Raw genomic sequence first — 15718 nt, forward strand, 5'->3', positions numbered from 1 at the left:
GTAAGCCTACTTGTGTCAATAAAGATTATCATTATTATTAAACACAGAACATATGGACTAAAGACGAGAGTGTGACCAACAGAACTAAAACTGGCAATTGCAAATAATTTAGTTTATTCAAGGATAATTTATGATAACTTCATCACGATTGACCATCGCAGGACTGACAATATTCATGTTCATTTTCAGTTCGATGATCAAGGGAGCTGTATTTTGAAAACAAATTATGCCAATGTTTTCTATTCATGCAGGAACATTGAGTAAACCCCACTCATATTTTTTCAACATCCTATTTAATGTTTCTCTTTTGATGGCCTGAGATTGATGGCACAATTCATAATTTCCAAGGCGGCACAGAAACTAGTCTGACTAATTTATATCTCAGATGGCCAAGAAAATAAACATCATTCATCAGCTACGAAGAATAACTTTCCAGGGATAAATCTGTTGTGCGTGCTGAGGGATTTCAAGATACAGAAACATTATTAAGAAAATTCTTAAACAGCCAAATAAAATTACCCTGTACATAAAATCCAGTTAGTTTGAGGGCTCCATCATTCTGTAACCCACTGGAAGTATTTCCTGAAGCAATGTTGTGCCGGTTTGACAAACTACCAATCAAGGATATATTCTAGCCATTAAAACCTATGGCTGTGCACTCAGACAGTTGATTATAAAGGTAGTTCACACAGGGTCATGCAGTGGTCATTGAATATCAATCTTCTAATACCCTACTTTTGGTATGGTCATCCTCAGGTTAAATCACCACCAGTCAGCTCTCCCCCTCAAAGGGGGAAACAGCCTATGGTCATCTGGGACCATGGCGACTTTACTATATGTCTGAACATTTTCAACGGGAGTATGGCATAGGGGGCATGAGGATCCATAGAGAGCGGGTAGAATGACAATGCTTGGCAAAGGAATAATTTCTCTTGATATGGGTGGGTGGGCAGATCCAGGAATCTGTCCACCACCCGTACCTGCCTCACGGATGAAAATCCTGGCCTCTACGTTCCGGAGACATCAAGTCGGCATATTCCATGAAATTAGAGAATGCCTTTTTGAGGACGTGTACAACGTTTGTTCAGTTGAGATTGTCCATGAAAGGCACACGCCATCAGTGCTTAAACATAAACATTTCCACATCTTCAGAATTGCAGGTGGTCAGCAATCTGAAACAGATTATGCGTCTGGTAATATTAGTCACAGTAAATGTGTTGCAATGTCAAGGAACCTGGCATGTCATTTTGTTCTTTCTGGCAAGCAATGTAATAATGTTTGCTTTGTCACAGTAAACAGAGATTATCATTCTGTAAAATCTTCTGTAACTATGAGCCAGAAATGTTCAGCTACTTAGTGTAGTACTTTAAGGTGCCACAGTCTGATTTATCTGCAGTGTTTCAAAATGAAATATTGTCCTTCTGTATCTTCTCACAGTCTTGTTGTTAAAGCATATCCAGCCTGTGCGAGCTTCAATGGAACATGTTAAAAACTGCCCATGTTCATCCCCAGAGGTGATGCTTTAAAACCCTACTCCTCTGCCAGTACAAGGGCCATCTAAATGTTCAAAGAAGGGGATCAGATTCGAAAGGTCCTCAAGAAGTTCAGCTTGAACCTTGGGCGTTTGTACAGCTGCGTCCCTTGCATACATCTGTTATGTGTGGGAACTAGTATTATCCTGACATTGCGCAGCCCATAGAGCTGACGTGATGACAGAATACCAAAATTGGAAAGTCCAGGGCCGAGATTTCCTGACCGATCCGCAAGTCCATTGGCTTTTGGCGGGGCCGGAAGACCCCGACCGGGAAATCCCGGCCCAGGTCTAAGAGGTGTCTGCATTGTTCTTTTCTATCAGAGGAAGTGGGAAACGGCAAGGTGAGCCAGCAGTAACTGCTGTATGTCGGTTAGTTTAGCTGAGGAATGTTACAAACAATAACTTTTTTATTCCATAGAACTAAACCAAGTACAGCTGTCCATGATTAGCTGTTACACTGCTGAAACCTGGTATATTCTCCCTCTCGGCGCATTATCATGTGTTCCCTTACATCATCATTATGGGAGGTGCTATTTACACAGTCCCACATATTAACCTTTACAAACTCTACTTTATATTATCATTCCTGAAAAGGCCTGGCCCCCTAATTGGAGGTAAGTAAAATTTATGGAACTTTTTCGATTAGAAAATGTCAGAGGCATGGGGTGTTTTTGGAGGTGATTTTATGCATGTGTCAGAGATTAACACACAGAGTCACGGTGACTCGTCATATGCTGCTCTCAACTCTATACTCGGCTAAGGTCAGTACGGATGTCTTAGCTGGTGACTGCGAGTGTTTGTCAAATCCTCAGCGCTGTGCTATTACTCTCTCCCTTCCTCTATAGGCTGATGTGGCCATGCAGCTGGTCATTCTTAGGTGTCTTATAGCAGGGATTCAGAAGGGGAAGGTTGGATTGAGGAAAAGGGGTTGGATTGGAAGGCAGCAAGTCCATGATCGCACCATCTGCAGTTTGCACTTCTTATTGGAAAGGAGGATAAGGGTGAGCTGGGTGTTGAGAGGCTTCATGAGGAAGGAACATGCCATTGCCCTCATGAACGGCAACAGAATGCTGAAAGTTGTGGGCCCTGTCGCAGCACCCACCATGATGCAGAGAACCATCTTCTCCATAGGGTTCAGGAAATGTAGGTGTGCTTGTCCCTCGCCAGTTCTGCTCTGCTCCCTCCTCTTGTGTCCGGCAGGAGGGAAGACAGATTGTGCAGCACTGTGTTTTTGGGTGACATGCCTGCCTTGGCGGAATTGCTGGAGGTATGTAGATGCAGCACAGTGTGGGTACGAAGCTGGTGGCATCGATAGGTGTGTGAGGGTGAGGTGGATTACCTGAAAAGTGGGTACACTCGCTGAGTCCCAGGGAGTGCAGTTGGGTGAATGAAGTGGGAGACGGTGCGAGGCGTGGTGCATTAAACAACATGAGAGGCTAGTGGAGTGGTGGATAGGTTATGTTATGCAAAGGTGCATTCACCGGCCTCGACTACCACTCTGGGAATTGACCTGTTCCCACTCTTTTCTGACAGTGGCTCTTGAAGGTTCTATTCCCTTATAACCTCTCCCTGACACACCCCTACAAGGCCATAGTGTCTCTCCTGCCCACCTGCGGTACGACTGCCTCCAGCGGTGCAACAGTCAGTCTAGAGCATGTTGTGTTCTCAGGTGTTCACCTTGCAGGAATTTCCATTGCAGCAATCTTCTTTCTCCACCTTGCCTTTAAGAGGCAGTCTGCCTCTACGACAAAGCAGGTTACCTGTGCGAAATGATTGGCAAACAAGACTCCTGGCGACTCCTGCTGTGTGCAGAGCTCCCTGGTAGGGCTGTGAAGAGAGGTTTGAGGGATGCGAGAACTCTTTCAGCAGAACTGGATGGCCTCATTGCTGCAGATGCTGTATTTAACGATTATTGAATGGGTGTTTATTTTTCTGAGCAACTCCATGAATGTCATTGTTACCCTATGGTCCATTGAATCCCCACATAGTCTATACTGAGTAAATGGGTGTGGAAGGACTATGAGTTGTCATGGAGGGTATGAGGAATCATAGGGGTGGGTGGAGAGGCACGAGGTGGCGTGGATGGCATGGAGATGGCATGGGGAGTCAAGAGGTCGGGGGAAGGGGTGAGAGGGTGGTGAGGGCTAGGGTACCTAATAGTCATTAATACAATTGGGTTGAACCCCCAGAGACGAATGTGGGCTTTCTACCCAGCATGCCTTGGCATTTGCCCACCACTGTGACCACTTATTACATTTTGCATCAAGGGTCACTGGGCCTGTTTATACCTTACCCATGCTCCGCCAGAATGAAGATTGTGACATTTTTTGGCTTTACTACCAAGGCAGGTCCGGCAAATTGGGAAATTTCTCACCTGAAGCTACCTCCTTTGATAACATAAAGCTTAAAATCCATAGAACCATAGAATCCCTACAATGTTGGAGGAGGCCATTCAGCCCATCGAGTCTACACCGACCCTCAAAAGGCACTCCAACAAGGCACGCTCCCCCGCCCTATCCCCAGAACCCACATCTTTTGGACAGTAAGGGGGAATTTTACCATGGCCAATCCATCTAACCTGCACATCTTTAGCCTGTGGGAGGAAACCGGAGCACCCAGAGGAAACCCACGAAGACACTGGGAGAACATGCAAACTCCCCACAAACAACCACCCAATGCTGGAATTGAACCCGGGTCCCTGGCGCAGTGAGGCAGCAGTGCTAACCACTGTGCCACAGAGCCGCCATTCAACTTTCATTGTTTTTAATTCAGATGAGTGATCATTCACAATGACACATTCAGAATTATACTTTCCTGTCATGAACTCCTCGCAGAGAAAAATAAATCTTGAGATGAGGAGTGTGTGAGCAGCATTAAGTGTTTTGTTTATGTAGTCTGTTAGAGCAACAAAATTATTGTGCACCTGAAGTTAAGCGGGCCCTCAAGCATCACTAAACTCACGATCAGTGCTCTCTTGGTGCATTTAGGAGCACATATCAAAGATATGGGAGCCGGAGGGTGCTGTTTTGCTTTTTCCCCGTGCTCCACTATTCAGCAAGTTTGTAGCTGATCTTCTCCCTCAACTACCATCTTCCCAAATTAACCCTTACTTCCCTGAATATCAAAAAACCCATCCACTTCTGCCCTGAATATATTCACTGGCTGAGGATTCCAAGCCCTTTGTGGGGACAGATTCAGCCATCCTTAAAATGAAGCAGATTTCTCCTAACATGCCATTGCGAACTTCCTTATTCTGAGATTCTAGCCCCACGTTCTGGAATTCCTAGCCTGGAGAAATATTTTGAACCTTTTGAACATTTGAAGAATTTCACATGGTTCACTTAGATGAGCTCTCCTCAGCTCCAGGGAATATAAACCTTGTTTGCTCACTGCTTGGTTGCATTTTGCAACATTGATTTCTAGAACAGAAACCCCCCCCCCCCCCCGCCCCCCCAGAAAAGGACATCAAATTTTGGTGCAATTCACCAGCTATAATTTGTCTTCATTAATCGATTTTCATTGCAAGCAACAGGCGTGGATTTAAAATGTTTTAAAAACCAACTTGCCTTTTCAGAGTTACCGCTGGGTGAGATATATCAACTGAAACTGTACAAGAGCAACAGAACCACGGCACAGAAAGAGGAACAGAATGACGTGCTACCAAAATGGAGAATAATCTAATAAATGAGGAGAGCCATTAAATTAAACGTATTTACTTACAGCACCAAAGGTTTGCTGACGGAGGTGATCCATTCATCAAACAGCAGCAGTGCCGGTGAACTGAAATAACCTGCATGTCTAAAATATACTTACTAGAACAAATTATGTTGCTGCTTACCATTAAAGAGGATACCTATTCTTGAACAACTTGGATAACATTGCTAGTTATAGTTTTCTATATTAACGATCAAGAAATAAGCTACATAAAATGACAAAGGAAGTTGCCCTCTATGATGTCATAGAACATACAGTGCGGAAGGAAGCCATTCGGCCCATCGAGTCTGCACCGACCCACATAAGCCCTCACTTCCACCCTATCCCCCTAACCCAATAACCTCTACTAACCTTTTTGGTCACTAAGGGCAATTTATCATGGCCAATCCACCTGCACATCTTTGGACTGTGGGAGGAAAACGGAGCACCCGGAGGAAACCCAGGCAGACACAGGGAGAACGCGCAGACTCCGCAAAGTCAGTGACCCAGTGGGGAATCAAACCTGGGACCCTGGCACTGTGAAGCCACAGTGCTATCCACTTGTGCTACCGTGCTGCCCAATGTCACCCTTTACACACAAGTAGGAGCTAAATGCCAGTGAGGTAACAGTTTCTTGCTATGTATTTGAACTTTATTTCTCTTTTATTTCTTTGTTGCAAATGTTTCTGAAATATATCTCAATCCTCTGATCAGACCGTGTGGTCAGCTGGATTTTTCTGAGGTACCTTTCAGTCCCAGGATATGAGTTATTGATGTTCGTACAGTTCTGGTGAAATGAGCCAAAAAAAAAACTAAGACATTGTTAGCTTCACACCACACAATATTGGGAGCAGGAGTCGGCCATTTGGCCCATCAAACCTGCTCTACCATTTGATGGCTAATCTGATTATGGCCAATTTCCTGAGTTGTAGAATCATTGAGTTGTAGAATCATTGACTGGATTAGCCACTCGTGCAAGCCGTCAGCCTACACACAGGGGCGAAGAGAGAATTATGGGAGTTATTCTTGAGCCCAGGTTGCTCATCAGGAACATCGCCTCACTGCTGGTCTAAAGCTCTGATTAACCGAAACCAGGGAACAGTCTGCTCACTCGCTCAGGACGTGCTTGTTCTAAACAGATCCAGGGAAGAGTGGGCAGAAAACAGAAGAGTGCAAATATTGAAGCTGAAGATAAATTTAACGTGCTCTGTTTGGAAGAATTTAAGACGTTGAGCATAATGAAAGGGCGAGAAAACTTGTAACATCGTTTATTTTACTGCTGAGATATATTTTTGATCTACGAGGCAACTGTGGAGGATTTATCAATCATTGCATGCTAGCATCTAATGCTTGATCAAATAGTGCTCCAGCATAAGGGCAAAGAGTGTTCTGCAATTGGATCCAAAATGGAATGATTCAAGTGTGTACACGTGTTCAAGTGTTTTTAGGTGTTAGGTAATAATTACAGTCTGAACATGTGGGCAGTTGTTTCTGATGGATGGATATAGGCACATGAATAGCTGTGATGTGAGAAACATTTTCATTTCAAATAAATATTTAATGCTTGGGCAGCATTGAATGGTCAGACTCTTTATATGGACTTTTGGTAAAGCATTTTCAGGGAGAATGACTCCAGTCTCTATATACTGTAACTGAGTAAGTATGTACATTTTGAAAGCACCTTTAATTTTACTAGACAAAGCAACCACACGAGCACTGATAATTTCCCGATAGCCCTCCTATATGTCATGTAGAGAACGTGTTCAGAATCTTGAAGGAATAAATCTCTTGAGAACTGTTATTATTACAGTGCTCACAACTCTTCAGGTGAGCTGCCTTATCTTCTTCCTTGTCTTCAAGTAGTTAGGGATCGTGGAACCTGCCGTTTCCTTTATTCTGTTATCATCTTTTTATTTTCCATTTTACAGTGTGACCTGAGAGGGGTCTTTTAACTTTTGAAAGAGATCAGTCAGGGGCGGCACACTGGCACAGTGGTTAGCACCGCTGCCTTATGGCACCAAGGACCCAGGTTCAATCCCAGCCCCAGGTCACTGTCCTGTGTGGAGTTTGCACATTCTTCCTGAGTCTGGTTGGTCTCCTCCCCCACAACCCAAAGATGTGCAGGCTAGGTGAATTGGCCACACTAAATTGGCCCCTGAGTTCAGTAGGATAGACACAGATAAGGGGCGGGATTCTCCTTTCCGTGGACTAAGTCCCCACACCGGTGGGAAAACCGGTGCCAACCACTCCGGCGTCGACAGCCCCCGACAGTGCGGAATTCTCCGCACTTCCGAGGACTAGGTGGACGCCGGAGGGGTTGGCGCCGCGCTAGCTGGCGCCGAAGGGACGGCGCGAGTTAGCGAATGCGGCGAAGGGCTGGCGTGATCTCGCGCATGCGCAGAAGCGCCAGCATCGTTCCGCGTATGCGCAGACCGGTCGCCGTATTCTGGCACATGCGCAGGGAGTTGTCTCCTCCGCGCTGGCCCCTGTAGGGCTCCGTCATGGCCAGCGCGGAAGGAAGGAATGCCCCCATGGTAAGGTGGGCCCTGATCGCGGGCCAGGCCACCATGGGGGCCCTTCACAAGGTCGGATCCCCCCGCATCCACCCGACAACCGCCCCAGCCGACTTACCTGCCAGGTCCCGCCATGTGGGACCATGTCTAACCCACGCCGGTGGGACTGGCCAGAAACGAATGGCCGATCGGCCCATCAGGGCCCGGAGAATTACTGTGCGGCTGCTGCCAATGGCCTCCGATCGGCTTGGCGTGAACCTCGCCCCCGCCCGAAAACCAGTGCTGGAGAATACCGCAGCCAGCGTCGGGGCAGCGGGGCGGGATTCACACCCCCCCCCCCCCGGGATTCTCTGACCTGGCAGCGGGTCGGAGAATCCCGCGCCAGGTGTTTCCACTTCCAGGCGAGAATGGGACAGGGGTCCATGAATATAAAATAGTCACTGATTTGCGACCGTGTAAAAGAAAGTCGTTTCCCGACATTGCATCCCGTGCTTTTGCCAATCACGTTAAATCTGTCACCTCTGGCTCTCGACCCTTCTGTCATTGGAAAGAGTGTCACCTTTTCGGGAGTTGATGGGCAGGGTTGGGAAATTGAATTACCAAAGTTACCAGTGAATATCCAGACAGGCTGTAGAGTTCAATGCAGTTTAATCTATTCAGTCACTGCATTGAAGGATCTGATGCTGTCCTGACACGTCATTAACAGCCCATTGTTAAAGAACAACCTACCTCCTATTCACAATGATGCAATTGGAGAACTGACTGGTGTTTGGTATGTCTATTTGATATCTGATTGAAGTGTTTGACCCAGAACAATAGACTCCCAAAGGAGCAAGCATGACCGACAGTAAGTGCGTAAGGAACAATAAAGCGGCACTGAAGTTTGTTGGAAAGGTGATAGATTGGAAGCCCTGAACCCATCTTCAGATGACTCACTGTTTGTGACATTTTACGTACAGAATATAGAAGCCCTGGCAACGCAAGGTGCCTCTTCTGAAATGTCATCAGTCAGCCGCAACAAAAGCATTTGGTCTCAATATCAGCTATTGTCCATTATCTTTAGATAAAAGGCGATCCAGATAAGCATACTGCAGTAATACTTTGTTCTTCCTTTTGATACGAGACATTTCAGTTGAATTCCAACAAGGAAACCGTTCATTGTAGGGAACAGAGTTCTCAAGCCTTCAACATCACTTTGGAAATCAAATTTTTCCGCTGGTAACAACAAACGTTTCTTTCCTCCAGTCATTGATGGGAAAAACCTTTCTTCATGATCATTTTGGCACTAAATGGCGCAAATAAAATGTAACGCTACAGTTCTACCAAGCAACGATCGTGATTTGAAATAAGTATAGAATCAGGTTTTTATCCTGAAGCATCTATAGACAATAGTGTTGAAATGACATATCCACAGGTTAACATTGAATGCACTATGCCACCCCATAACACTTGCCCAAAATGATTCTAACCCGAATTACTGCCGGTACATCCAGCCGTGGTTACCATGGCAGACCCTGTCCCCTGTCTTTGTGCCTGTTGTAAAGCTACATCACATCCGAAACCTGGAACATACAGTGGACAATGAAAAGTCGTGGACAGTTGGGTTGATGGGTTGTTCACAAGCTTCATGGCTTCTTAATTAGTGATTTCAAAATGAATTTGGATTTGAGTTTATTGTACCTTAACTGAGGCACAGTGAAAAGTATTGTTCTGCGTACAGTCCAGACAGATCGTTCTGCACGTGAAAAAAACATAGGGCAGACGATAGATACACAATGTAAATACATGGACACTGATATCGGGTGAAGCATCTGGAGTGTATGCCAGTCATTGGAGAAGGTGTGCGGAGATATCAAATCAGTTCATAAAAGGGTCATTCAGGAATTTTGGAAACAGCAGGGAAGAAGCTGTCTTTGAATCTGTTTGCGCATGTTCTCAGACGTTCGTATCTCCTGTCCGATGGAAGAAGTTGGAAGAGAGAATAACCGAGGCGGGGTGTATTTGACTATGCTGCCCGCTTTCCCAAGGCAGCGGGAGGTGTAGACAGAGCCAATGGATGGAAGGTGGTTTCATGTGATGGATTGGGCTGATCAATTTCCACACCTCGTCGCCTTCTGTAATTTGGGAGCCTGGTGTGATGACATCATATTGTCGACCCAATGTCACCTGGACATTTTCATCAACGCGGTGTGAGGGAAGTGTATCCATAGAATTTTTTTTTTTTCATAGAATTTACAGTGCAGAAGGAGGCCATTTGGCCCATCGAGTCTGCACCGGCTCTTGGAAAGAGCCCTACCTTCACCCTATCCCCATAACCCAGTAACCCCATCTAACACTAAGGGCAATTTGGACCCTAAGGGCAATTTATCATGGCCAATCCACCTAACCTGCACATCTTTAGACTGTGGGAGGAAACCGGAGCAGCCGGAGGAAACCCATGCACACACGGGAAGAACGTGCAGACTCCACACAGACAGTGACCCAAGCCGGGAATCGAACCTGGGACCCTGGAGCTGTGAAGCATTTGTGCTATCCACTATGCTACCATGCTGCCCCATCCGATTTGGGAACATTAAATTCAAATCATTGTCAGCAAAAATGCTCACGATTAACCCTTATTAACCCTTATTAAGCAAGTACAGAAGCAAGAGGGGTGGGTGTCGGTGCAAAGGAGAAAAGGAAGACCTTCGATTTGGAGAAAGGGAGGGTTGCGGTGAACAGCAGGCACAATATAAACAACAATGGGGATATATTCATGAGGCAACTGGAGATGGTCATGGGGCAAGTAAAGTTGGGTTTGCAAGAGGTGTAATTGGCAGCAGCAGATCCAGCAAGTTGGCCTTTTATTGAGCATTAATGAGATGCAAATGAATGCTAATGTGGTTCCCGACTGAACTCAATGGGAAACCTGCGATCAACGTCGGGAGAACAAAGATAATAATATTCTTGGTGTTGAAGTTTGGGAATTGTGTCATCAGAAAAGTAACAAACACCTCAACAAATAGTACTAAACTGTTCTTCAAGGGTCTAGCCCACCACAACAAGCAATCCTGCATCATGCGAGGTGGATGCTTCTATTCCACAAACTAATCCTTCATCATTTTGGGAAGGTGCCTTTGAATTAATCAGCACAGCTGATTCCTAAAAGAATGCTCCTCCGTTTTACTGGAGCAAATGTTGACAAAATTAACCAGAGTGTGATACCCAGACTGGTTAAACAGGAGCCTCGAGACTCACATCACTAAAGGCCAGATGAATCAGTGTGTGGTGTCCACAGACCTAAACCAGGTTTCGTCTGAGGTTTCCAACACTGGCCTCAGCTCCACTGAGGAAAACTCGGTCTGCAGGTGGCCTAAGATATGGGGCTGATTGCTGCGGTTTCCAACGCCGAAATCGCGTTCGGCGACAGGCCGGAGAATCCAAGTTTATGACACAATTGGGGGCGGCGCCGCTTTCGCGATGCTCCGCCCCTTCTAAAGCAGCGTACTCGGAGAGTACACCTCAAGCCACGTACCGATGACCCCAGGTCATTGCTTAAGGCCCACCCCCGACTGGCCGAGTTCCCGACGGCGTGGGTCTCTCATGGTCTCACCCGTCGGGAGGTCGGCGTGGAGGCTGCGGACTCAGTTGTGGAAGGGTCGATCCGCGAGTAGGAAAACACATTATTCGGGGCTGGGGCACTGTGGGGGAGGTTGGCTGGGGCGCGCGAGCCTGCCGAAGGGGGGGACTATTTCGTAGGCATGGTCCGCTGCAGGCCCGCCGCCTTACACATGCACAGCCACGGACCCGGCAATTCTCTGGGCCATATTGGCAGCTAGAGTCGGGTGCTCTATGCTGCCGTTTTGCCAGCCCCCAGCAAAATGGGGAGTCGTTGGCCGTTTGCACCAGTTTTTCTGGCCTGAAAGGCCACCGTTCCCACTCCGACGTGGAGATATAGCTCCAGAATCAGAAAATTCAGCCCGTGATTTTTAAAGGGACATCCCAACAGGCAGGTACCAGTAAGGAACACTTACCCAGTCAGGAACCAGGACAGGCAGGAGTACATAGGACATAGAACAGTACAGCACAGTACAGCCCCTTCGGCCCATGATGTTGTGCCGACCATTTATCCTAATCTAAGATCAACCGAGCCTACACCCCTCGAATTTACTGCTGTCCATGTGCCTGTCCAAGAGTCGCTTAAAAGTCCCTAACGACTCTGACTCCACCATTTCCGCTGGCAGTGCATTCCACACACCCATCACTCACTGTGTAAAGAACCTATTTCTGACATCTCCCCTATACCTTCCTCCAAACACCTTAAAATTATGTCCCCTTGTGACAGCCATTTCCACTCTGGGGAAAAGTCTCTGGCTATCCACTCTATCCAGGCCTCTCATCACCTTGTACACTCTATCAAGTCACCTCTCTTCCTTCTTTGCTCCAGTGAGAAAAGCCTTCGGTCCCTCAACCTTTCTTCATAAGACATGCCCTCCAGTCCAGGCAGCATCCTGGTAAATCTCCTCCATACCCTCTCCAAAGCATCCACATCCTTCCTATAATGAGGCGACTAGAACTGGACACAATGTTACAAGTGTGGTCAAACCAGGGTTTTATAAAGCTGCAGCAAAACGTTGCGGCTCTGAAACACAATCCCCCTGTTAATGAAAGCCAACACACCATACGCCTTCTTAACAACCCTATCAAGCTGGTTCGCAACTTTGAGAGATCTATGTGTGTGGAACCCAAGATCCCTCTGTTCCTCCACACTTCCAAGAATCTTGCCTTTATCCCTGCATTCAGCATTCGAATTTGATCTTCCAAAATGAATCACTTCACATTTATCGAGGTTGAACTCCATCTGCCATTTCTCAGCCCAGATCTGCATCCTGTCAATGTCCTGTTGTAACCTGCAACAACCCTCAACACTATCTACAACTCCCCCAACCTTTGTGTCATCAGCAAACTTACTAACCCACCCTTCCATTTCCTCATCTAAGTCATTTATAAAAACCACAAAGAGCAGAGGTCCCAGAACAGATCCTTGCGGGACATCACTGGTCACCACCCTCCAGGCAGAATACTTTCCATCCACTTCCACACACTGTATTCTTATGGCCAGCCAATTCTGTATCCAGACAGCCAGATTTCCCTGTATCCCATGCCCCCTAACTTTCTGAATGAGTCTACCTTGGGGAACCTTATCAAATGCCCTACTGAAATCCATATACACCACATCCACTGCCCGACCTTCATCAATGTGTCTTGTCACATCCTCAAAGAATTCAATGAGGCTTGTGAGGCATGACCTGCCCTTCACAAAACCATGCTGACTATCTTTAATCAAACTATGTTTTTCTAAATAATCATAAATCCTATCTCTCAGAATCCTTTCCATTATTTTGCTCATCACAGACGTAAACTGATGGGTCTGTAATTCCCAGGGATTTCCTTATTCCCTTTTTTGAACAGGGGAACAACATTCGCCTCCCTCCAATCATCCGGTACTACTACAGTGGAGAGTGAGGATGCAAAGATCATCTCCAATGGCGCAGTAATCTCCTCCCTCGTTTCCCGTAGTAACCTTGGGTGTATCCCGTCAGGCCCAGGGGACTTATCTATCCTGATACTTTTCAAAATTTACAGCACATTCTCCTTCCTAATATCAAACTGTTTGAGTCTATTAACCTTGTTCGCACTGTTCTCATGAGCAACAAGGTCCCTCTCTCTCGTGAATACTGAAGCAAAATATTCTAGGGCCTCCCCATCTCCTCAGACTCTAGGCATGAGTCCCCTCCACTATCCCTAATCGGCCCTACTCTCACTCTGATCATCCTCTTATTTATCACATAAGTATCGAACGCCTTGGGGCTTCCATTAATCCTTCCCGCCATGGGTTTTTCATGCCCCTATCTAGCTCGCCTCAGTCCATTTTTGAGTTCCTTCCTGGCTACCTTGTAACCCTCCAGAGCCGTGCCAGATCCTTGCTTCCTCAACCTTACGTAAGTTTCCTTCTTCCTCTTGACTAGAAGCTCCACTTCTCTTGTCATCCAAGGCTCCTTCCCCTTACCATTCCTTCCTCGTCTCAGTGGGACAAAACTATCCAGCACTCACAGCAAGTGCTCCTCAAACAACCCTCACATTACTGTTGTGCATTTCCCCAAGAACAATTGTTCCCACTTTTCCCACAGCTTGCCGGGCCTGTGTCTGCACTTTTCTACGCCCAGGTGTCCCTCATGAATCTGCCACCGCAACATGCTCTGGAGACGTAGCGGGATGACTATCCTGTCCAGCTTGAGCAGGATGCAATCGATCAGTGTCAGGTCGTCCTTGACATTGTAGAATTGAGGGCATTGCCCTTTCTGCCAGCCATTGCTGAGGTTGTGGATGACTCGCTGCAACAGGGGATCTTTGGCCGTCTCTTCTCGGATGAGAACGATCTTCTCATCTGTTGCCGGGAGAGTGCTTGCACATAGTTGTACAATTCATTGTGCTGGATGATCTCCAGTGGTTCACTGGGTGAGTTGACGGAGCGGGACAATGCATCAGCGATGATGAGCTCCTTGCCAGGTGTGTACACCAAATTGAAATCATACCTCCGGAGTTTGAGCAGAATTCTCTGCAAATGAGGCATCGGGTCGTTCAGGTCCTTTTGGATGATGTGGACCAGAGGCCTATGATCCATCTCAACAGTAAATGTTGGCAAGCCGTAGACATAGAACATAGAACAGTACAGCACAGAACAAGCCCTTCGGCCCTCAATGTTGTGCCGAGCCATGATCACCCTACTCAAACCCACGTATCCACCCTATACCCGTAACCCAACAACCGCCCCCTTAACCTTACTTTTATTAGGACACTACGGGCAATTTAGCATGGCCAATCCACCTAACCCGCACATCTTTGGACTGTGGGAGGAAACCGGAGCACCCGGAGGAAACCCACGCACACAGGGGGAGGACGTGCAGACTCCACACAGACAGTGACCCAGCCGGAAATCAAACCTGGGACCCTGGAGCTGTGAAGCATTTATGCTAACCACCATGCTACCATGCTGCCCACATATTCATGAAATTTGAGGATGCCGGTGAGAAGACCTAAACACTCCATTTCAATCTGCGCATATCTGGCCTCAGTGGGTATCATTGCCCGTGACGCATATGCTACTGGTAGCCAGGATGACGTGTCGTCTCTTTGAAGCAACACCGCCCCAATGCCATCCTGACTCACATCTGTGGATATCTTGGTCTCTCGGTCTGGGTCAAAGAATGCAACGACGGGTGCAGTTGTGAGTTTGGCTTTCAGCTCCAGCCACTCTGTTCGGTGCTCCGCCTTCCACTCAAAGGCGGTTGATTTTTTTCACCAGGTTGCATAGGGCCGTGATGTGTGTGGCCAAATTCAGGATGAACTTGCCAACAAAAATGACCACTACCAGGAAGCGCAGTACTGCCTTCTTGTCCTTGGGGACTTTCATTGCCTCGATGGCTTTAATTTTGTCTGTGTCGGGGCGCACACCGTGTTGCAAAATCTGATCGCCCAGGAACTTCAGCGTGGATATCCCAAAACAGCACTTGGACCTGTTTAGCTTGAGGCCATGTTCATGTATGCATCAGAATACTTTCTTGAGTCGTGACACATGTTCCTCTGGGGTTGTGGACCAGATTATGATATTGTCAACGTAGACACAAACCCCTTCTATTCCCTCCATCCTCTGTTCCATGATGCAATGGAACATCTCTGATGCCGAGATGATGCCAAATGGCATTCGGTTGCAGCAGAATCTGCCAAAAGGTGTGTTGAAGGTTCAGAGCCTTCTGCTGGATTCTTCAAGCTAGATTTGCCAAAATCCTTGGGTTGCGTCCAATTTAGTGAAGAAGTGTGCATGTGCCACCTCACTCGTGATTTCTTCCCTCGTCGGGATGAGGTAATGTTCCCTCATAATGTTTTTGTTTCAATCCTTGGGGTCAATGCAGATGCGTAGGTCCCTTGAAGGCTTCTT

General features: G+C 46.9%; 1 protein-coding gene across 3 annotated transcripts in view; it reads left to right on the forward strand.

Annotated features, from left to right (window-relative positions):
* LOC119977701 (kelch-like protein 1) overlaps positions 1–15718 on the forward strand; it is a 358199-nt gene that overhangs the window by 148661 nt on the left and 193820 nt on the right. The gene's annotated exons all lie outside the window — the stretch shown is intronic.

This window comes from Scyliorhinus canicula, chromosome 14, assembly GCF_902713615.1.
Source record: "Scyliorhinus canicula chromosome 14, sScyCan1.1, whole genome shotgun sequence".
Lineage (NCBI taxonomy): Eukaryota > Metazoa > Chordata > Chondrichthyes > Carcharhiniformes > Scyliorhinidae > Scyliorhinus > Scyliorhinus canicula.